Genomic DNA, 24,362 nt, shown 5'->3' with positions numbered 1-24,362 from the left:
CCTAATAGTTATCATGTAAATTCACCATGGTCCTAAGTTGAAGTTTCTATCTAACTTGCACAGGGAGCAAGCTATCTTAACAGCACAAACAGTCACAGAAGCACAAAGCAAGCACACACACTATATACAAACAGAGGGGCTCAAACAAGGCTAGGCTTTAGTCAAGGGGTCATGTCAACCTCGACAAACAAGCCACTGTAACAGGGTGATGTTAGCTCTTAACCCTAACATTGAGAGTTAGGGTGAAGCAGATGAAATGGGAAGTGAAGATAAGACTTCACAACTCTTATCCCTGACCTGGGAGAGCTTCAGACAAATGAAAGTGTGGGAGTTCAGAAAGTTGGAACTCTTCTCCACATATGACTGACACAACATAGATCTTGGGTTAATATCCACAATGCATCAACACAAGGTGTGTGAGCAAAGTGGATGACACACTGAGTAGCAGGAGATGGATTGCACATCTCTTTTATCTGCCAATGCCTCTTCACTTAGGAGGTCTTTGTATGTACAGGGGACAAAGATAAACAATCACAAACATCGCCTCTTAAGGAGGACTTCATACAGGTGCCTGCCCATATAACAGGACAGTTCTTCCAGACTACATGAAGTCAGTGAGTTATACCTCAATGGTTAAGCAACCAAGCAAAAGCAAAAGCAAGTTCAAAAGAACTTAAGCAACTTATGTACCTGAAAAAAATCTAACTCAATCAGTATACAACTCAAAAAGTCAAACAGACAATCACACAGTCAATCAGACAAGCAAGCAATGCAACAACGTGCAAGGCACAAGCTCAAATACAAATGTCTTGGCATCAACCTATAAAACAACTCAAAGTTAGTCAACACCAACCAATTTAGTCAACTCAAGCAAGTGAATCAATCCCAATTGCCATGTGCTTCTTAACCTGAAATCAAAGCTCAAACATAAGCAACAAACCACTAGGGCAAGGCCTAGGGTCAAAGAGGGAGAAAAAATTCAAAACAGGACATGAAATTCAACATGAATCAACCTCAATCGATTAAGAACATAATCCAAAAGGTCTCATGTCAATAGCATTCACCAAATTCATTTCACAAACCAATCATGGCAAGGTATGCAAGTTGAAAGCACATTGAGGCAACAGAATGAACAAATGCACATTAATCTAAAAATGATTCAATTAATCTCAATAAAATTCATGGCTAAACAGAACACACAACATGATCATCACACAAAATATTAGGGCAATTGGACATGATTAGGCATGGTAATCAAATTCATCAAGTGAAGGCAACCAAAACAATCTCAAATGAGACACCAAATGCTACATCAACTTAGCACAAGCCTAAAACATAATTGGAACATGATAAAGACCTCCAATCAAAGCCAAAACAAACTTGAACATGTCTAGAAACAATGTGCAAAATTTCACATTCATAGGATAAACCACAAGCATTTCACAAATGATTGAAATTCAAGACTATCCAAAAGTGCACAAATGACCATCCAGAATGAAAAATCTCAAACAAATCAGAAATGAATCCAAAAATTCCAAGAACATTCATGATCAATCAGATCATCCATATCAAGCATCATACAAAAACTCACATCATTTGGAGTTCATTTGGCATGGCAAACAAATTAATCAAGTTGAGCAAGCAAAGGTGTAACACACATTGTCACACCTACATTCACATGATCATAAAACAGAAACCACAAATGGTAAAAATTCAAACTCAACACCAAAATGTCCAGCCAAGAGACTAGTTTAAGCATGTCAAATTTCATAAGCATTGGATTAAATCTCATCATTTCACAAGAGATAGGGCAAGCAAGGTACAAAATATGACACATGCACACAAACCCTAGGCCAAATTAATTTTCATCCCAGCACAAATTCTGGAAAAATGCTCATAAAAAACTAGAAACAACAAGGAGAACAATGCAAAAATCCACACATTATTTGGATCAATATTCATTTAGTTATGAATTTATGAAGTGCAAGAAAAAATAAAAAAACATGAAACAATGTACATGAATAACATGGAGGGAAAATGAAAAAAAATGAAATGCACTTTGGATAAGTGCCTCATGCCGGAATCGAAGGGTGTAAACATTTGAAATTGAAGCGCGCTCAAGCATGAAACTATGCGTTTCATTTAACTGATGTGGCAAGACGAATCAATAGCAACCAATCAATATGCCATGCGTACGCCACTTGGACCAGTACATGCTCTCTCTTCCAAAAACACATGCAAACGCGCTGATTACACATTCTGAAGATCAAACACGCGAATTCTGGAAAATATTTCAACATCTTCAAGCGCATTCATCATGTTCATACAAGCCAAGAACAAATGTTCACAGAAACAAAAAACAAGCACATCATCGTGTAGATCTTGCAACACACATGACAAATCTAAGCATGATTTAACCTAATTCCACATATCATGAACAAATCGAAGCTAAGAACATTCACATGTCAAACTTTAGATCAGCATAACTAACACAATACTGCATGGAAATCAGTGATTCGAAGCTCAATTTACTCAGTGATGCAAGATCTACAACAATCATATATTCAATTTAAGAATAAAGGAGATCGATTGCTGACCTTGATGAATATGCAGAAGTGGAATTGATTGATTCAGGCCACGAGAAGCTCAAACAGATGCTCTAAAGCTCTTGTATGATTGAATGGATGAAGGTTTGATGTTTACTCGAGCTTGATTCCAATAGAATTCTCAACTGCCATGGATGAGTGCAAGCTTCGAGCTGCTTCAAATCTGCACGAAATCCCTTGGATCTTGCTTCAATAATGCTCCACTATGCTTCTAGGTGAAGAATTGATCAAGAAAAAGGCAATGTGTTTGAAGAAATTCACAGAAAAAAGTGAGAGCAAAAGTGTGAGAACCTAGATCTAGATCTGAATTCTGATTGTGTTAATGTAGAAATCTGTTAGGATTAGGTATATATATGTTGTGTTAATCAAGTTCTTAATCCTGTTTAAGCCAATTGCCAATGGATTAGTGAAAACAAGGTGTGGATGCAAATTTGCAATTTCACCATTTATGCATGAAATGAATGGAACAGTACACGAATTTTGTTTGAATTTCACTTGAAATTCTATTTTGGAGCCAATGCAAGTGTTAGAATGTATGGACAATGCATTATTTTTAAATTTGAAAATTCCCTCCAAAATTCAAATGAAAAACCAAAAAATTAGGTGATGAGAATGCATGGCATGTGATGCATGTTTGGATAGTGTATGTCAAGACATGAATGTACAAAAAAGAACCACTTCATTTGGCCTTATGGTTTGAAAGTTATGCATGTTTGAAGTTCAAAGTTCACTTGGCCATGATTGATCCATATCTTTTCAACCATACATGAGAAATTCATGATCTTGAACTTTTTGGAAATGGGAGAACATGATCTTCAACTTTCATTTTGGACAAAATTTCATTTGAAGCTTGCTTGATGATGTAATCTTGAGGAGAAAACCTTTCCATTTTTGGCAATTTCAAATTACAGGTCACTTACTATTTTTGGAAAGTTTTGATCCGACCTCAAATCCTTCAATGTTGATGTTTGAAATTTCAAATGAGACTTGTATGGACATGAATGAGACCTCTCTAACCATCTCCCACCTTCAAATCCATGATTGAATTGACAGTTGACTTCTGTTGACTTTCTAGGGTTTCAGATGAATTGCATCTTGACTGATGAGCTTTGAGCCTCCAATTCTTTGCCAAACTAATTCATAATGATCCCTGAATCATAGGAACTCAATGTACCAACCCTAGGGCTTTGATTCCATGGAGAATGCACTTGCTTGCTTGCACAGCTGAATCTTCTGACCAGTCTGATTGATGACATGCAATGAACTATGTAATGAACAATGCAATGTTAATGACCTAAAATAAAAATGTATGTACAAAATGGGAGGTGCAAATTTGAGGTGCTACAGATGCCCCTATTCAATAAATTGAGAACCCGAATGGATGAGAGCAACGGCTGTCAGACTTCAAGGTACACAGGGATTGAATACCAAAGAACCGTAGAAATTTGCATTCTGCGGGATATGATACAGGATATTTGCAACCAACCAGACAAGATGTTTACCCATCACTCCACTGGAGGATTTTGATTTTTTTTTCCAAACAGGAACTACATCCAGACATCGAAGGACGATGAATGGGAATAGAAATCACAACTAGACGCCAACGGACGACTAGAAAAAACTCGACGTTTACCGAAACCAACGGAGAGGTAACCAGACATCAACGAATGACCTGGGGAAAAAGATATACAACCAGACGTCAACGGACGAATAGGAAAAACTCAACGTTTATCGAAACCAACGGAGAGGTAACCAGACATCAACGGATGAATGGAAAGAAAGGGATACCACCATACGTCAACGGACGAATGGGAAAAACTCAACGTTTATCGAAACCAACGGAGAGGTAACCAGACATCAACGGATGAATGGAAAGAAAGGGATATCACCATACATCAACGGACGAATGGGAAAAACTCAGCGTTTATCGAAACCAACAAAGAGGTAACCAGACATCAACAGATGAATGGAAAGAAAGGGATACCACCATACGTCAACGGACGAATGGGAAAAACTCAACGTTTATCGACACCAACAGAGAGGTAACCAGACATCAACGGATGAATGGGAAAACTCGACCAGACGTCAACGGACGAATGGGAGAAGCTCGACGTTTATCGACACCAACGGAGAAGGAGAAGCTCGACGTTTATCGACACCAACGGAGAAGGAGAAGCTCGACGTTTATCGACACCAACGGAGAAGGAGAAGCTCGACGTTTATCGACACCAACGGAGAAGGAGAAGCTCGACGCTTATCGACACCAACGGAGAAGGAGAAGCTCGACGTTTATCGACACCAACGGAGAAGGAGAAGCTCGACGTTTATCGACACCAACGGAGAAGGAGAAGCTCGACGTTTATCGACACCAACGGAGAAGGTGAAGCTCGACGTTTATCGACACCAACGGAGAAAGAGAAGCTCGACGTTTATCGACACCAACGGAGAAGGAGAAGCTCGACGTTTATCGACACCAACGGAGAAGGAGAAGCTCGACGTTTATCGACACCAACGTAGAGGAGAAGCTTGACGTTTATCGACACCAACGGAGAGGAGAAGCTCGACGTTTATCGACACCAACGGAGAGGAGAACAGACATCAACGGATGACCTGTGGGGAAAATACAACTAGATGTCAACAGACAACTAGGAAAAACTCGACGTTTATCAACACCAACGGAGAGGAGAGCAGACATCAACGGATGACCTGTGGGGAAAATACAACTAGATGTCAACGGACAACTAGGAAAAACTCGACGTTTATCGACACCAACAGAGAGGAGAATTCTGGGGAAGGGCACAACTATACGTCAACGGACGCATAGGAAAAACTCGACGTTTATCGAAACCAACGGAGAGGTGGCTCACTGGGGATCAAGGTCACGACAGAGAGCAGACAGGAAGGAACACCAAGGATGCCGGGTTGTAGGCATGAAGCAGGTGACCGACCAAAGCGTGAATTGGTTTGTGTTCCAAAACACTCAACATCCTGAAGAGAGCGAAAGCAAACTTGTTAAAGGATGGACATTCGATTCCACAAGGAATACAAATCTTACTCAGTTGGGGAACAAACAAAGGGTTCAACCAAAGAGTGCATGAGATATATTATCTATAACCGTCAAAACGTAGATAATATACTCGCATGGAAGATTATCCTAACCGGGTTGTAGGTTGTTAAATGGATAAATCGACCGAAATCATGAATTGGTGTGTGTTCCAAAACACTCAACATCCTGAAGAGAGCGAAAGCAAACTTGTTAAAGGATGGACATTCGATTCCACAAGGAATACGAATCTTACTCGACTGGGAAGGACAAGACTTCGACCAAGGAGCGCATGAGATATATTATCTATAGCCGTTAAAACGTAGATAATATACTCGCATGGAAGATTATCCATAACCGGGTTGTAGGTTGTTAAAGGATAGATCAACCGAAAAAAGAAAGGCATCGGGATACCGAGACTAGGTATGCAAAGATGACCAATCATAAGGGGAAACAACAAACATTACCGGCAAACGGTGAATGAAAGAGGACCCACTGAGGATAAAATTGCTTACTCGGAGCACTTACCCACGAGGAAGGGGAAGACCCGCTGGGGATAAAGTTGCTTAATCAAAGCAAATATCCAAAAGGGAAAAGGACTATCGATATCGAAAATTGGATAATGATAACCACAAAGAGGGGATTACATCTACCGGTTAGTAGGCAGAAAACCATAGAACAGTAACCGTCATCGACTAGGATGAGCACAAGGGTTTAACTCCACAAGGAGAGAACAGAGGATTCACATCTACCGGTTAGTAGGTAGAAGACCACCAAGATAGGACTTACAACTACCGGTTCGTAGGTAGAAGCCACCAAATTACACCGAGGATAAGATGAATGAGTGCCGGTTAGTGAGCAACTATTCATTTATACCACAGGGAGGCACAAGAGACAGCCACAAGGAAGCCAATTTAGGATCGATCCAAAAGGCAGACTGAATCAAGACTCATCCTAATGAGGAAAGAACTCAATAGGGAAAACCCATCCCGTTATGTGTGCAGGGAGGGAACGGAAACAACCGTCATCCACGAGGATATAACTCAGTGGGGAGTGCAGATGGGAATGGTAGACACTTTCTGCTTAAGGGGTCGACTCTATATGGAGAGATCAGACACACCCACATCTGCTAGGGGAGGATCTACTGGGGAGATCTGTATCACCAATTAACAGGAGACAACCATCAACAGATACATGGCAACAGATGCAACATGAGTACCTGAATGTTATGATTATGCATGAAGAATGTATGATGAATGCTGACAAACAGACTTGTTAACACACATAGGTCCAGGGATCAACCATCCGGTACTACTCTTCCAGAGGGAAGGCCAAAATCACCAGAGAGCAAAGAAAACCTGCTGGAGACTGGGACATCAGGGAACAACATCATCCTGTAGGGGAGGAAGGCCATAATAGGCTTCCGAAGGGATCATCAATCACAACCGGGTGAAAGAGTTCCAAAATACAGGCAGACACGCCACAACAACAACTCATGCTGGAGATCAGAGATATCAAGAAGCAACTAGATCTCTGATGAGGATAGATAGGCATTGATAAAGCTCATCATGCCAACAACTCCGCTGAGGAATCTATCCGAGGGAATGCCGGATTACTGGGATGTCAATCCACCAAATACCGAATCTTCCAAAGATAAGCACCCATGTCGGGGAGAGGAGAAGACTGCTTTGCTGGAGAGACGAAAGTTGAAGTCTTCAATAAACACTATGTTTGGGAACTGGCCCACAAAAGTGTTCCAACAGCAAACTTGCTGGGGATGCCCCACAATAGGGCTCAAACAACACTCTACTGGGGATGCACCACAATATAGCTAACAGGGACTTGGAGGAAGAATGTTGCACTGCCGGGGACATGAAGATGAACAACTTCAACCAACACTGCACTGAGCAAACTCGTTGAGGAGAAACCATAAGAGGTTCTACAGGAAAAAGATACAGTCATGCTCGAGATACGAACAAATGTCTTACCTGTTGGTAATCATACCACCCTTGGGAGAGCACTCCGGATTTCCTAAGTATCCTTCCATCATTGTGAATGTTCACTTTGTTTAAGAACAATTTTATGAAAGATTTGTTTATTTTGAAAACAATGATACTTTATCAATTAAAACATGCAAAACATTTATTGAATTGAAACAAATAAGAGTGCAAATAATTGGATAAAAGCTCAAATTGATGTGATGGAATGGTAGCCTGCAAATGGCAAGACTCCATAGATCTATACAAGTTTGAAATCGGTGATATATATTGGAAGAGGGCTACATTGAACATAATGACCTTTTCTCTACCAATTCCGAATTTCGATGTATCCGAAGCTTCAGTCGACGACGAATCGAGAATTCCTGGCGGATGACAGATGTAGAACACAGTCTTGTCAGGATGCAGTTACTTGCCAAATCCCTAATTTTTGCCTAGATTGCCCCAGTGTGAGGTGCTCAATCTAGCGGGATGCAAATTATTTTTTTCAATGTCTCTAACTTTTGCCTGGATTGCCCTTTCGGGTTTTCAATCCACCGAGACGCTCCTTTTTGCCTAAGTCGCCCTTTGGGATGTTCAACTTAGCGAGCTATTCTGCTTTTTTTAGGCGAAGTATTTCTTGACTGCATCTGAATTCACAGGACGAGTGAACTTCTCTATCCATTGTTGTAAGTGTCAGAGCACCGCCTGAAAAGGCTCTCTTGACAACATATGGACCTTCATAGTTTGGGGTTCACTTGCCCCTGGAATTGGGCACGAAAGACAAGACTTTCTTGAGCACAAGGTCACCTTCTCGGAACACACGAGGCTTGACCTTCTTATCGAATGCTTTCTTCACTCTCTGCTGATATAACTAACCATGACACATGGTAGTTAATCTCTTCTTTTCGATCAGATTCACTTGGTCGTAACGACTCTGAATCCACCTCAGCATCAGTCAACTTGGGACTTTGAGGGTGCTATTTCTCTTTTGTTTCTTTCTTTCTTTTTCTCTCTCTTTCGATTTCGATTTCTTTTGATTTCTTTTGATTTTGATTTCTTTTGATTTTTTTAATGCCCTAGTTGGCTGTTCTGCTGATTCTCGAGATGCAGCTGAGTGGTCTTCTTTTCTTGCTCAAGAAGTCGGGAAATCTCGTTAGGAATCCCTTCAACATCATCTTCTTCCGCTTCGAATACAGGGAATTCAAAATTGGGAGATGACGTCGGATCATTATGTTCAATGGGTTTAAGAATCAACCTGCATAATGATTTTGATATGAAAAGCTTTTTGGAAAACAAACAAGACAATCGTTATGCAGATGAAAAGATTGCTTTTATTCTTGTTTTTAGGGCTTTTTGTGATCACCAATTTCATGCAAAAAGCGAAAAGGGAAAACAAATGGAAAAACAAATGTTTTAACATGCTTTTATTTGAATGAAAATATCATTGCTCAAATGTTGCCAACAATGTCATCACTTCTCCTTTTGGCATGGGAGAAGGGTTTTTAAACAAAGTGTTTATTACTCTGACTTATGAACAACTGTAGGAACGCCCACAGTGACCCAATTGCAATAGATCCCACCAGGGATGACAAATGTCAGAATCCTTTGCATCAGCAGCTTCTGCTCTTGAACAACCCTTTTCGTTGAAGACCTCAGAAGACAAGTCAACGCCAGCCCGGGACTTGTTATCTTCAAGCTTGACTAACCCTGGGACCTAAGTTCTCGAAGCTCAGAATTCCTGATCTCACAAGGTCCTGCACTTTATTCTTCAACTGAAAGCAGCTTTCCACATCATGACCAGGAGCACCCGAATGATACACACAATGCTGATCAGGCCTATACCACCACCGAGGGTTGACGGGTATAACCGGCGGGTCTCTAGGAGTAATCAAGTTCCGCTCTATCAAAGAGGGATACAACTCTGTGTATGACATAGGGATTGGATCAAAAATGATCTTCTTCCTCTCATTACTTGTACTGGCTTGATTACCATTGTGAGGCTGGTAAGTCTGCTGTTGAGGACGATGTTGTTGTTGCTGATATTGCTGAGTTGGTCTTCTTTGTTGTTGTGATTGAGTTGCTGGAATAGTCACAGCAGCAACCTGACGGTACTGTCCTCTGTTCACATTCCTCCGACGGTGTACATTGGTTTCACCCTCTCCCCTTCTGGGTGCCCCAGAGGATGGCTTCTTAGAATTCGAAGAACTTGAAGAGCCAGGATCTTGTATCTTTCCTGCTTTGATAAGACTCTCAGTCCTCTCCCCACAAACAACAACATCAGAAAAGCTACTGAACGGGCAACTCCCCATGCGGTCCATGAACACACCCTGCAAGGTCCCGATGAACATGTCAGTCAGCTCTCTCTCCAGCATCGGAGGTTGCACTCTTGCGGCTAGCTCACACCATCTCTGGGCGTACTCTTTGAAACTTTCAGTTCTCACGACTTCATCATCCTCACTGAGGAGAGTGAACATATCCTCCTGCCGGTCAACAAACGGGGCAGGATGACGAATAGGAGCACGGGTTGCTCTGGCATTAACAGTCTCTGCAGCAAAAGGCTGTTCATTGATCCGAATTCCCCTCAATTCATCACCCACAACATAGTCATTGACGGGGATGTTAGCAGCAACTTGGTCATTAACAGGGACCCCTGCTGGTGAAGCACGGTGGACTGGTGGAGTCACAGCTTCCTGTCTCTGGGCTAAGGCACGCAGCTCCTCTTGCCCTTGCACAACCCCTTGCATCATGCTCATGAATTGGGCCATGTTTGCCCTCATCTCAGCGAATTCTGCCTGAACCTGGTCCATATTCCTCTGATGATTCAGTCTGGTTGCGTAGCGGTGTGGACGATGATCAGCAATCCTGTCTCAGTCAGGAACCAAAGTGAGAAGTCTCCCCCCAAACATGTCTGCAATGCAAGGATGATATGTGCATGATATGTATGATATGGGTACTATATTTTATCATGAATGATCCTGATAAAGGATATGCACATGCGGGTTAACTTTTTTTCTTTATGCATTATTTTTGGAAAATAAACATGCTATGATGCGAATGATGCAATTATGACTGGTTGGCTGTGCATCTCAAGGCACAGGATCAAAGCTTCGGCCTGAATTCGGAACCGCAAAGTCATCTGAGACCCAAAAATCATCTGAGACCCAAAGTCATCTGAACCAAGTCACCATCTGAGCAAGTACCCACAAATTCAGCCCAGGGATCTGAAATAAACGGAACCCTCTGATCAATACCAGGGTCAAACCTCCGGCGTCCAGAAATAAAGATCCATAAATCCGGCTTGAGATCACCAACACAACATCACTGGCAGAAACCTGTACTTGCAAGAATCAAACCCTCCCCTCACAGGTGAATTCTAACAAGGTCATCCTAAGGCGGACAATGGTCTCGTCAATCGGGCAAAGATACTCAACGGGTTTTCCCTTTCGGGTGTGCCGTTGCAACTCTCTTAAGATCGTCTAAACCAAAGATCCGGGAAAGATCGGTCACCGAAGTCAATAGCCCAAAAGAGATAATCCGACCTAAGCGGAATAACTCCACCCGGAAGGACTCTCTCGAATGAACCTCGTCCGGTTGTGGTGACACGTCTCCTCATTATGTCGTACAACATGTGAAGAAACATGAGACCACGCTAATCCTAGGTGTATGCTCAGGCCTGGGTATTGGGCCTCACTCAGAACACCCACCCCAAATCAGAGGAACCAACCTGTACAGGAAGACATCACAATGATAGTATGATGCATGCAAACAGATATGCAAATATATATACAACATAATAATCATAAATGCAATAAATAGAGCAACACAAGCAACCTAAGCTATCCTAGAGAGCGCTAGGAGAGACTCCCTTAGGGAAGATGGACCAGCAAGAGGTCAACTTTCATCTTATCCCCAGCAGAGTCGCCAGCTGTCGCATTACGCGAAAAACCGGCGGGAAAACGAAACAACAGAGCCGCCACCGTGCGTTATTTATCCCAAAGAGGGAAAGGAAACGCTCGAAGTAAACCTGGAAAAGACATGGTCTCGCGACCAGAGAAAGATGGGATCGGGAGTCGGTTATGCGAAGGGAAGGTATTAGCACCCCTACGCATCCGTCGTACTCGACGGGATCCACGCTCAAAAGGAAGGATAAAGGTTGCTAAACACTGCTCACAAACATCACACCTGGCTGAAAGAGACACATAAACGACAAAAGAAACTAACTCGGCAGGATATCGCATCCTGGGCCTACGTAGTCTGTCAGGCATAGACATCAGAGTCGACGTAGTTCGGGACAAGGGGAAACGTGCTCGCTAGGATGTCACATCCTATGCATACGTATCTTCTCTGACTGGAGAAGAATCAGAGCACTCGTAGCTCGGCTAACGCACGCCAAACAAAACAAAGACAGGAAACCGACTGCCAATCGCTGGACTTACGTCAGACTCCAACACAAACAGGCAAACATGGAAACCGAATGCCAATCGCTGGACTTACATCAGACTCCGAACCAACAAACACACACACAGGAAACAACCTGCCAATCGCTGGACTTACGTCAGACTCCAACAAGCAAACAAGACACAGGAAACCGACTGCCAATCGCTGGACTTACGTCAGACTCCTAACACACACAAAGGGTTGAAAAAGAAAAGGGCGCCCGGAGAGATCAACTCATCTCCTGCCTACGTACCTCATCTGGTATGAGGATCAGGGCGACGTAGTTCCCCTACGCAGGGAAAGAACTTCTAACCTAACCAGAGACTGGGAAATGATAAACTAGAAGGGAGACTGACTCGAGCCTAATAGTTATCATGTAAATTCACCATGGTCCTAGGTTGAAGTTTCTATCTAACTTGCACAGGGAGCAAGCTATCTTAACAGCACAAACAGTCACAGAAGCACAAAGCAAGCACACACACTATATACAAACAGAGGGGCTCAAACAAGGCTAGGCTTTAGTCAAGGGGTCATGTCAACCTCGACAAACAAGCCACTGTAACAGGGTGATGTTAGCTCTTAACCCTAACATTGAGAGTTAGGGTGAAGCAGATGAAATGGGAAGTGAAGATAAGACTTCACAACTCTTATCCCTGACCTGGGAGAGCTTCAGACAAATGAAAGTGTGGGAGTTCAGAAAGTTGGAACTCTTCTCCACATATGACTGACACAACATAAATCTTGGGTTAATATCCACAATGCATCAACACAAGGTGTGTGAGCAAAGTGGATGACACACTGAGTAGCAGGAGATGGATTGCACATCTCTTTTATCTGCCAATGCCTCTTCACTTAGGAGGTCTTTGATATGTACAGGGGACAAAGATAAACAATCACAAACATTACCTCTTAAGGAGGACTTCAGACAGGTGCCTGCCCACATAACAGGACAGGTCTTCCAGACTACATGAAGTCAGTGAGTTATACCTCAATGGTTAAGCAACCAAGCAAAAGCAAAAGCAAGTCCAAAAGAACTTAAGCAACTTATGTACCTGAAAAAAATCTAACTCAATCAGTATACAACTCAAAAAGTCAAACAGACAATCACACAGTCAATCAGACAAGCAAGCAATGCAACAACGTGCAAGGCACAAGCTCAAATACAAATGTCTTGGCATCAACCTACAAAACAACTCAAAGTTAGTCAACATCAACCAATTTAGTCAACTCAAGCAAGTGAATCAATCCCAATTGCCATGTGCTTCTTAACCTGAAATCAAAGCTCAAACATAAGCAACAAACCACTAGGGCAAGGCCTAGGGTCAAAGAGGGAGAAAAAAATTCAAAACAGGACATGAAATTCAACATGAATCAACCTCAATCGATTAAGAACATAATCCAAAAGGTCTCATGTCAATAGCATTCACCAAATTCATTTCACAAACCAATCATGGCAAGGTATGCAAGTTGAAAGCACATTGAGGCAACAGAATGAACAAATGCACATTAATCTAAAAATGATTCAATTAATCTCAAGAAAATTCATGGCTAAACAGAACACACAACATGATCATCACACAAAAAATTAGGGCAATTGGACATGATTAGGCATGGTAATCAAATTCATCAAGTCAAGTCAACCAAAACAAGCTCAAATGAGACACCAAATGCTACATCAACTTAGCACAAGCCTAAAACAGAATTGGAACATGATAAAGACCTCTAATCAAAGCCAAAACAAACTTGAACATGTCTAGAAACAATGTGAAAAATTTCACATTCATAGGATAAACAACAAGCATTTCACAAATGATTGAAATTCAAGACTATCCAAAAGTGCACAAATGACCATCCAGAATGAAAAATCTCAAACAAATCAGAAATGAATCCAAAAATTCCAAGAACATTCACGATCAATCACAACATCCATATCAAGCATCATACAAAAAATCACATCATTTGGAGTTCATTTGGCATGGAAAACAAATTAATCAAGTTGAGCAAGCAAAGGTGTGACACACATTGTCACACCTACATTCACATGATCATAAAACAGAAACCACAAATGGTAAAAATGCAAACTCAACACCAAAATGTCCAGCCAAGAGTCTAGTTTAAGCATGTCAAATTTCATAAGCATTGGATTAAATCTCATCATTTCACAAGAGATAGGCCAAGAAAGGTACAAAATATGACACATGCACACAAACCCTAGGCCAAATTAATTTTCATCTGAGCACAAATTCTGGAAAAATGCAAATAAAAAACTAGAAACAACAAGGAGAACAATTCAAAAATCCAAACATTATTTGGATCAATATTCATTTAGTTATGAATTTATGAAGTGCAAGAAAAAATAAAAAAAAACATGAAACAATGTACATGAATAACATGGAGGAAAAATGAAAAAAAATGAAATGCAATTTGGATAAGTGCCTCATGCCGGAATCGAAGGGTGTAAACATTTGAAATTGAAGTGCGCTCAAGCATGAAACTCTGCGTTTCATTTAACTGATGTGGCAAGACGAATCAATAACAACCAATCAATATGCCATGCATACGCCACTTGGACCAGTACATGCTCTCTCTTCCAAAAACACATGCAAACGCGCTGATTACACATTCTAAAGATCAAACACGCGAATTCTGGAAAATATTTCAACATCTTCAAGCGCAGTCATCATGTTCATACAAGCCAAGAACAAATGTTCGCAGAAACAAAAAACAAGCACATCATCGTGTAGATCTTGCAACACACATCACAAATCTAAGCATGATTTAACCTAATTCCACATATCATGAACAAATCGAAGCTAAGAACATTCACATGTCAAACTTTAGATCAGCATAACTAACACAATACTGCATGGAAATCAGTGATTCGAAGCTCAATTTACTCAGTGATACAAGATCTACAACAATCATATAATCAATTTAAGAATAGAGGAGATCGATTTCTGACCTTGATGAATATGCAGAAGTGGAATTGATTGATTCAGGCCACGAGAAGCTCAAACAGATGCTCCAAAGCTCTTGTATGATTGAATGGATGAAGGTTTGATGTTTACTCGAGCTTGATTCCAACAGAATTCTCAACTGCCATGGATGAGTGCAAGCTTCGAGCTGCTTCAAATCTGCACGAAATCCCTTGGATCTTGCTTCAATAATGCTCCACTATGCTTCTAGGTGAAGAATTGATCAAGAAAAAGGTAATGTGTTTGAAGAAATTCACAAAAAAAAGTGAGAGCAAAAGTGTGAGAACCTAGATCTAGATCTGAATTCTGATTGTGTTAATGCAGAAATCTGTTAGGATTAGGTATATATATGCTGTGTTAATCAAGTTCTTAATCCTGTTTAAGCCAATTGCCAATGGATTAGTGAAAACAAGGTGTGGATGCAAATTTGCAATTTCACCCTTTATGCATGAAATGAATGGAACAGTACACGAATTTTGTTTGAATTTCACTTGAAATGCTATTTTGGAGCCAATGCAAGTGTTAGAATGTATGGACAATGCATTATTTTTAAATTTGAAAATTCCCTCCAAAATTCAAATGAAAAACCAAAAAATTATGTGATGAGAATGCATGGCATGTGATGCACGTTTGGATAGTGTATGTCAAGACATGAATGTACAAAAAAGAACCATTCATTTGGCCTTATGGTTTGAAAGTTATGCATGTTTGAAGTTCAAAGTTCACTTGGCCATGATTGATCCATATCTTTTCAACCATACATGAGAAATTCATGATCTTGGACTTTTTGGAAATGGGAGAACACGATCTTCAACTTTAAAGTTAGACAAAATTTCATTTGAAGCTTGCTTGATGATGTAATCTTGAGGAGAAAACCTTTCCATTTTTGGCAATTTCAAATTACAGGTCACTTACTATTTTTGGAAAGTTTTGATCTGACCTCAAATCCTTCAATGTTGATGTTTGAAATGTCAAATGAGACTTGTATGGACATGAATTAGACCTCTCTAACCATCTCCCACCTTCAAATCCATGATTGAATTGATAGTTGACTTCTGTTGACTTTCTAGGGTTTCAGATGAATTGCATCTTGACTGATGAGCTTTGAGCCTCCAATTCTTTGCCAGACCAATTCATAATGATCCCTGAATCATATGAACTCAATGTACCAACCCTAGGGCTTTGATTCCATGGAGAATGCACTTGCTTGCTTGCACAGCTGAATCTTCTGACCAGTCTGATTGATGACATGCAATGAACTATGTAATGAACAATGCAATGTTAATGACCTAAAATAAAAATGTATGTACAAAATGGGAGGTGCAAATTTGAGGTGCTACACCATGGTGTATTGCAGTCAACGCGTGGCACATGTGGTATTCAAAGGTAATGACTCAGATTAAAACATTCCAACATTATTACATGGCCAGGAGGTATGCCAACACACCACCGGAGCTAACGCTTCAGTCATCTTCTTTGGTGACCTCCACCGGACTGGTCCAACTTCATCTCAATGGAAAATGAAAAACAAAGACACTATTTCAAATAGAAAATGCTCAGGATCTCGAATCTGGCCTCAATTTTCTCCAATTCCAAGTATATAAAAAGATACAGGGATTTGAATTTTGAGGATCACGAACTGAGTTGCTTCGATTTGACCTCAAAGCAACTCAATCTTGTTGTCTACATTGGTAGGACTTCATCCAACCAAAAATCAAAGAGAATTGTGAAGAATTGAGAGAGAATCGAAGAGATGAAATTTCTGAAAATTCACCTTCGAGGGAGCTTGAATCTTGCTTCCAATTGGCGTTGGCTTGACTTTAGAAGCTTGCAGAAGTTGAATTGGATCAAAGAAAGGTTTGGATTCTTGGAGTTTCAACTTCAAAACTGAAGTGAAATTGAAACTAGATTTTCAATTGAAAACCTTTGAGTTTGTCCTCCAATGGTGAGGGTTAGGATTGCAGGTTCAAAGCTTGGGCAAGGTCTCCTCAATTCTGAGCATGATGGGTCTTATTTATAGGCTATGCATTTGCTTTCCACACACTTCATTCAAAATGCCAAAAATAGAAATTCACTTTTGCATGGTTGCATGAGTGTGTGATAGGCCCATGAAATGATATAATAAGGTCCAAATTTTATCATGTGCAATGCTGAAAGTGTGTCATGTAATGATGCAATGGAAATTGGAATGTGATCATGAGATTCATCCAAATGGAGCCTTGAAGAGAAGCCATGCGCATGTCATCCAATTATTGGCTAAATGAAGTGATATTGGACTTTTTGGAAAGGTGAGAACAAGGATAACAACTTTCATATTGAACACGTTTCCATTAGAAGCTTGGATCATGATGAATTTTGAGGTGGACGTTTGGAAAATCAAACACACATGATTTTTTTTAAGTACCAAGCCAAATGTTCACTTCTTCCACCTTGAATAACTTTTTCTATGGGATTCAAATGGAGAAAGTTCCTTCATAAAAGTCGTATATCTTTCAAACCTATTCAATTTGGTCACAAATTTGACCTCATTTGGATTTGGCATGAAGGAGTTATGCATTCTATAAGTTGAGGAAAATCTCTTGTTCAATGGTAATGGCCCAAAGTGACCTATAATGTTTCCTCTTGGCACATGCATTTGCAAGTTGAATTTGAATTTATTTAAAGAATAAAATTTGGTGAGAACATATTTAATTTGATCATTAAACTTTAATGGCTTTCATCTCATAAAAATTGAGCATGTTATGGTCCTTGGAAGTGGACCTACTAACTAGGATTCAGACAAAATGACCTATAATCTTTCACCATAAAAAATGACTTTCCAAGCAAAACTAGATCTTGATCTCAACATGAAAGTTGTTTGGAATGTCATAAGGAGTAATGTTTTTCTTGGAATCATTTTCATATGACAAATAATATAGGAGATAGGGTCTAGGGAACCCCAGTTCTGACCAATTGACTTTCTCTGGTCAGCCACCATGAACCAAATTGCAAACTTGAAGTTCTCTTGATCTCTTGGACTCATGGAGGAACATATATGCATAAGATGATATGTAATGAAGTATACCCTGATATATTTGATCAAATGTTGAAGAAACTTATTGAGGAAGTCACACAAGATACCTAGATGAATTAGGGCTTCCAAGGCAAACAAGCTTCAAACTCTTGGTGAATTTTTGATCGAAATGATAAATGAAGATCATGGGGACCCATATATGATGTCTAGCTCCAATGTGAACCATATCTTGATTAGTCTCCTTGCATTGAAGGTCTCAAACCCTAGATACGAGCTTGGTGGAGCATGAGTGGATGCACACACTACCTATAACAGAAGTAAAACTATACATAGACATATTTTTGATATTTGGTTTATTAAACAAACAAAAATAAAGTATGGTATAATCAAAGTGCTTGATGACCTCTCCCAATGCAAACCCAATGAATTATGGGTAAGGAGGATGTCAAGGTATGATCCCAAAGCCAATGCAAATGATGAGATAGCATGAGGGATCTTAGGGTCAAAATTGGGGTCTTACAAATAGTTATTTTTTAAAATGGATGCCAAGTTGCATATTAAAAGAAAAATTATAAAATCTTCAACAATAACTAGTTATTTTTTAAATTACAAATAGTTATTTTTTTATACATTTTGAAAATCTTGGGGAAAAGTGGGAATTTCTCTTTGAATGGAGAAAAATATTCTCGTTGGCATCAATTCTTTACTTATTATTAGAAAAAGAAAACTTGTCAACAATAAAATTTCATTATTAAATCTTCAAGTATTAGAGCATGTTGCAAAGGCAATACAAATTATTCCGGTATGACACATGATATTAGTGACATGTAGAAGAGGAGTTATTACAGTACAATTATCCAAATCTTCGATGCGGTAGAGTATAGATGAGTATGCAAGGTTAGCACCTCAAACGTTCAAATCAGTGATATCAAAGAGATGTAACTTATAAGAGTGAGAATATATTAATAATAAACCTTCTGGCATGAGAGGAGGTTTATATATAATAGGCAGTTAAAACCAATCATGCATGATATGACATGAATCACAAGAGACCTTCTGATCAGATGTAACAATGGCTATGTTGGAACTTAAAACCATAAGATAAATGAATAATGGAGAAATTAGAGTGTGGAGAGGGAAAGAGAAAATTGAGAGAGAGAGAGAGAGAAAGTATTTTCATTAGTCATGATAAGGATACATCCAAGGCATTTATACAAGTATTATAAAATGATTAAGGCTCAAATAACATAAGCCAAATAATAGAGAAATCAAAAACTTGAGTCTGTAACCGGGTTACACAAAATTTGCAACTGATTACATCTGAAACAAACTGAAAATAACTAACAGTGGTAACCAATTACTGCGAATGCGTAACCGGTTACACTAACTTCCTAAGTACTTTTTTGCTGCTTATTTGACTTATTTTGACACCTGTAACTAGTTATACTCCCTTGTTAACCGGTTACAACACTTGAATTACTCAAAAACTCTTAACACACCACCTTAATTCAAGTGCTCCAAGTCTTTCATGCCCATGTTCATCTTCAACCTTTTGAACACATCATTTGTGACTCCATTAGTCAATAAATCAACCACTTGGTCTTCACTTATACAATATTTCAATCATAACTTCCCTTCACTAACAAGCTCCCTCATGTAGTGAAATATCATCTCAATATGCTTTGTCTTTCCATGGGAAATTGGGTTCTTAGCAAGATTAATCGCGAAAACTATGCAGACCATGACTGTAACAACATCACCATCATTGTTGCCCAACTTCTTCAATAGATTCATAAGCCACATGGCTTGGCATGCACATAACGAAGCGGTAATGTACTTGGTCTCACAAGACGTGAGTGCAACACTGGTTCCTTCTTTGAACACCATGAGAATGGTGTTCCACCGAACATAAAGATGTATCCAGCTGTAGACTTTTGATCATCTTTATCTCTGCACCATTTGGAATTGATAAAACTAGTCAAATTGCATTTTTTCCCCATATCCGTTGTGTGAAAAGAATTATGCAGTCAAATGATTCTTTCACATATCTTATGATCCTCTTAAATGTTTCCAAGTGAGACACCTTCCGTCTCCCCATGAATTTCCTCACAATTCCGAGACTAAATGCTAAGTCTGGTCGCATATTGCACAAATTGCGCAAGGATCCAATCAACCTTCTATATTGAGTTGGATCTGTAGCGGTAAATTCATGACCATTAAGCTATGAATAAACTTAACATCAATAAAACCAGAGTCGCCATTGCACTTTTATTGTTTCCAAGGGAAAAGGGAAAAGTACGAACAAAACCTAAAGATAAGAAGTTTTCAAATTAAAACTAATAAAATGCCAGAGATTATAGGTAAAGGGGTTGGTTACACAGAGGGAAGGTGTTATCACCCAAAGTGTCCTAGGTACTCCTAGGGAGCCCTTTTTTGTGTGGATATGTGTTTTTGTACAAAATGATGTTTGCAATAAATAGAGTGGAGGGATGAGAAAAGAATTCATTAATTATATTTTTGTGTTTCACAAGACCTTCAGAGTTGTGCCTACATACCAACATAAAAATGAGGGATCAAAACCTCGTAGTTCGTGGTAACAATTTCAAAGTGAGTGCATTGCTTTTAACAAAAATTTAAGTTTAACAAAGGCACAAATGGCCTGAAAGAGTTTGAATGAGTGTTAGTTCTTTTGGGATTTTGAAATTTTAAGTCAAGTATAGTTAAGTTCATTTACAAGTTTGATTAAGAAAAGAGTTTAAAAATGCAATGGCATAAGGCCAAAGTTTCTAATTTGCAAAATGGTCTAAGTTTAGAAAACAAACACAAGAAAAGAAGATTTTTTTTAAAGGAGGGAGAGATTTGAAATTAAAGAAATGGGGAGGAGATGAAGAGACTAATCCTAAGCACCAATTTAAAAGTTAAGAGTTGAAAAGATCTAACCAATGGGCTAAAATCCAATAGACAAGAATGTCATATAGAAACCCAAATTCCCTTGGATTTTAGAATCAAGCAATATCAATACACAAATAGCAATATCAAATAAATATAGCCACACCAAGCTTATCAACTTCATGATCTTCTTCATAATTTCCTATGCATTAGATGATCTCAAAGATAGGCACTAGGCACAGGTTCAAAGTAACAACTTCAATAAGACCATGTAGCAGATGAACTCAAATAGGATCCCAATACTTGCTTCAGATGAATTTTTAAATCACAAGCACTCGGTTTCATGAAAGTTGGCATTGGCCAAGTCCTTTTGGATATGGAATGTTGCCTAATTCTAAGCCCAAAGTCTCAGAGCAAACCAACAGTCCACACAAAATGTCTTTTAGGGTTTTTTGTTGTTATTATGTACATTAAGGTCAAAAGACCACAAACACAAACAAATATATACAATCACAGAATAATCACAAGAATAATGGCATTAAAGTAAACAAGTTAAATGGTATGAATAATGGCAAATGAATAAAGGCTCAAAATTGAAGTGCATAAAAGTAAATGGCTTGAAATTAAATGTTAGTTGTCAATTGATTAGAAGTTAGTATTGCTTTTGCTTTTGTTTTGTTTAAGTCATTCTTTGGAGAACACTCAACCCACTTGTCACAAGCATGGATCCTTGAACCAAGACATCTTCCAAAGGAAGGAAAAAAGGCCAAGTTTCCACATAATACCATGAAAGAGGGGAGACTTACAATCTCACTTACTAGAATGCTATGCCTTTTTGTGTCAACAATTTAATGCTATGTTAAGCAATCGTAATTGGACTTCTGTAGAAGTTACAACTATTTGAGGTCGGGCAATAGAAATTTTAGTGTTAATACATGTTAGAGACATGGTATTACGAACCATGCTCCTAAAACATACCACACTTAAAATGAATATGCAAAAGGGTGGACCTAATCTCATCCACACTCATGTTGATTTTACAATCAACTAGCCTTAGGATATGGAGATATCATAGGTCCATGAAATGAATGAGAAGAGAATGGGATTGAGATGAAGAGGGAGGGAAAATGGAATCAACACAAATTGGTCAAAGGAGGACTTTTATCAAATTAAAATCATTCATTCATTTTGGGAGATGAAATGTACCTTTCATCCATCCCCTAAATCCAATGATTTTAACTCAACAAAGCCAAATCAACCTAGACCAAGGCTCAACAACACAAGTCAAAACTCAACAAGTCAAAACTAGAAGCTCAATACAATTTATTTTGAAATTAAACAATTAAAATCAATTAAATAATGCATTAAATCAAATTATGGTTTGTCAAATTCCGAAAACCTCATCAAAACACCAAAGAAATGGCCATGAGATTTATCATAGGTCAAACAAGGTCAAAGGACCCTGGAGAAAAAATTTAATATTTTTTGGAAACTTAAAAGTATTTTTAAACAATTAAAAATATTCACAAAATCAATTAAATCATGAAAAATATTAATAATAATCCAAAAAATAATTTTAATTCAGAAAATGAAAGAGGAATTTATTTAAATTTTTTTGGTGAAACTCTCATATTTTTTGGATCAATATTAAAATTAATATGAATTAATGAAAATAAACCAAATAAAATGAAAATCAGAAAATAAGAAAAAACGTGGACCACTTGAACTCCCTCATTAATTGAGGTGGCAGATCAAGTGGGTGCTAGCGCACATTCCACCATGGTCATGAGTCAGTGTGCAACACAAGTGGTAATCAGTTTCAACGTGCGAGATTAGAACATTACAAATGGATCATGTGGTTCTGATGAGCGCCAACGCATCACCGGAGCCAAAGCTCCAGTCTCCTTCTCCGGTGAGCTTCACCGGACTGGTTCACTCACAACCATCACCAAAATTAAAAAGAATGACATGAATTTAAAGTAAAAATGCTCAGGAGCTCGAATCTGGCCTCAATTTGTTCTAACTCCAAGTATATTGAAAGATACAAGGAGTTGAAATTCGAGGTGCACGATCTGAGTTGCTTCGATTTGACCTCAAAGCAACTCAATCTTGTTGCGTACATTGGTAGGACTTCAGACAACCAAAGATCCAAGATAATTATGGAGAATTGAGTGAGAATCAAAGAGATGAAAAATTCTGGAAAATACCTTCAATGCTGGTCTGTGCTCGATTGATCTTGCTCTTGCTTGCTCTTGATCTTGCTCAGGACACTTGATAGAGTAGAATTGAATGGACAAAAGGCTCAGGATCCTTGGATATTTGAATCTCAAAACAGTGAGATTCAAACTCAATTTCCAATGGAAATTATCAAGATTATCCTTTGAAATGAGAGGGTTTGGTGGTTTGGAATCAAAGTTGGCGCGCATGGTCCTTAATTCTGATGGCAAGGGGTTCTATTTATAGCAAAACCAATTGATATTTGCACACTTGAAATGGAATTCGAAAAAAAGCAATGTACATTGCATGGGTGCATGGGCATGTAATTGTAAGACCCTACTTTTGACCCTAAGATCCCTCATGGCATCATATCATTGCTCATTGCATTTGCCTCAAGGATCATAACATCTTGGCTCCTTAACCATTGGGTTGGGACTTGTGTGAGTTGGTTTGAGACCACCAAGCATGATTGAATTGTATATTATTGCTTTTCTTATTTTATTTACTAACCAAAAGCACAAAAATATGTCACTAACTTTGTTTGTTTTGAAGCTCAAGCAGTCATGTGATCCAAGGCTCATAGGATGGCTCCTATACCCATTAAAGTGGCCAGATGAAGGGAAAGCAAGCATGACAATGGTTCCCAAAGTTCTCAATCATCATATGTGCCTCCCAAACACCTCAATTTATCAATTTGATCAAGATAAACAAAAGGGCTTGCGGATTGTTTCCCAAGGAAACCCTAATTCAACCGTGCATTGACTATGCCTTGCGCATGAAGCAACCTCAACCCATGATAAAATACAATTAAGGGAAGTTATTTCATTCATCATTTTATGCATATATGAGCTTATGTGAGTGTCATCAATCATTCATTCATCAAGATTTGAAGTTTGGACTTGAGAAGTTGATCAGTCAATTCATCTGACTATTTTGAAATCCACTGAGACCTAAATTTTTATGTGTTGGTAAAATGAAGATGACCCCAAGAGAAAAAATGTTCTTAAGAACCATATGAACAACTTTCATGTTCATAAAAAAATCCATTTGAAACTTGGAAGGTCATCATTCATTTCAAAACATTATAGGTCATTTTGACTGAAACCCTAATTTTGGGTTAACTTCCCAAGGAGCTAACTCCTTCATTTTTTATGATTTTTAGGTGAGACTAAGTGAATTGAAAATTTTAAGATGTCTACTTCA

The sequence above is a fragment of the Lathyrus oleraceus genome, chromosome 2 (genome assembly GCF_024323335.1).
Source record: "Lathyrus oleraceus cultivar Zhongwan6 chromosome 2, CAAS_Psat_ZW6_1.0, whole genome shotgun sequence".
In the NCBI taxonomy this organism is placed as follows: Eukaryota; Viridiplantae; Streptophyta; class Magnoliopsida; order Fabales; family Fabaceae; genus Lathyrus; species Lathyrus oleraceus.
The sequence above is the reverse complement of the archived record's forward strand: the minus strand, read 5'-3'. Positions refer to the sequence as shown.